The 1,145-nt window shown below is 38.0% G+C and overlaps 1 long non-coding RNA gene across 1 annotated transcript in view; it reads left to right on the plus strand.

Moving 5' to 3' along the window:
* LOC102387178 overlaps positions 1–589 on the plus strand; it is a 127,750-nt gene extending 127,161 nt beyond the window's left edge. Inside the window, exon 3 of the long non-coding RNA XR_323707.1 lies at positions 531–589. This is a non-coding gene — a long non-coding RNA (uncharacterized LOC102387178). The remainder of the gene's footprint in view (positions 1–530) is intronic.
* Positions 590–1,145: the final 556 nt, after the last annotated feature.

The following is a 1,145-nucleotide window of genomic DNA, read 5'->3' on the forward strand; positions in this document are numbered from 1 at the left end:
GCACATGGAAAAGTAGGACAAAATGAAAGATCTATGGTTTTTGTTTTCAGTGATTTCCTGCCTATGCATTACTATTTAATGGATTACAAGGGTACGCATTTTGAATATTTGAGGATTCATTTCATAAGCAAGTGTAAAGAACATCTTTGAAGGGGAAAAAAAAACCCTTTCTTATCTGTATTGAATCAAAGCGTGTTTTTCAGATTTCACAGGAAGATTCAGTTTTTCAAAAAAAAAAAATTCAATTTTTTTCTCCATTAGGAAAATCTAAATGACAGATCCTTGGCTGCCTTCCTAGAAACTTTTTACCAATATTGTTTTCTGCTTACAAGGAAGATGAACCAGGCATCCAGCAATCCAAAACAATGTTCCAGTTCTCTTGAAATGTACCCACCCCTGCACCTTAGAAATCACCTCATGTGAAGAAAAATCATATTTTTTCAAACTTTTCATTTTGATTTGGAATGAATTAGGATCAACAAAAGTAATAGCCATAATATTAATAGGTATTTTTTGTTGTTCTTTATTAGATGTATTCCTACAACACCCAATGAAGATAAAATGAAGTACCAGAAACATCCCTGAATCTCAACAAAATGGAAATGTAAAGCTAGAAGCTTTTAACATACTGATGACATTGTATGTGATACCATTATGAAAAAAACTTTAGCAGGGTGCATGTCTCGGGGACTGCTGCCCAGCTGCAGGCACTAAGAGTGATTGCATGCCTGCCTAGGAGCACTGGGCCATCTAATGAGGGTGATTGGCTGACCCAGAGGAAGTTAAAAGCTCCCAGAGAAGGAAGGTGTAAGGGAGAGAGGGAAAGCTGCAATGTTAGAGGAGGCAGCATTGAGGCAGGGTACTTTATCAGGGGGTCTGGGAAAAGACCACAGGGTTTGGTTTAACTCTCTATTATTTTGTACTTGTTGTTTGATGCTTTATGGTTTATATTGTATCCTGTGGAGCAAGCTTGCCCAGAAAAAGTAAAGACTATGTTGTGAAAAGTGACAACCCGTCACAGCTACCATGGGCTAGCCTAAATGATGACCCTTCCTTTCCTCTTCATCTTTCCTCCCTGCATTTGCTGTCACCTTTTCAAACTACATACAAGGCTGACTTTTACTCTCAACTCAGTCAACATGAAT

This window comes from Alligator sinensis, unplaced genomic scaffold, assembly GCF_000455745.1.
Source record: "Alligator sinensis unplaced genomic scaffold, ASM45574v1 scaffold16_1, whole genome shotgun sequence".
Taxonomy (NCBI): domain Eukaryota; kingdom Metazoa; phylum Chordata; order Crocodylia; family Alligatoridae; genus Alligator; species Alligator sinensis.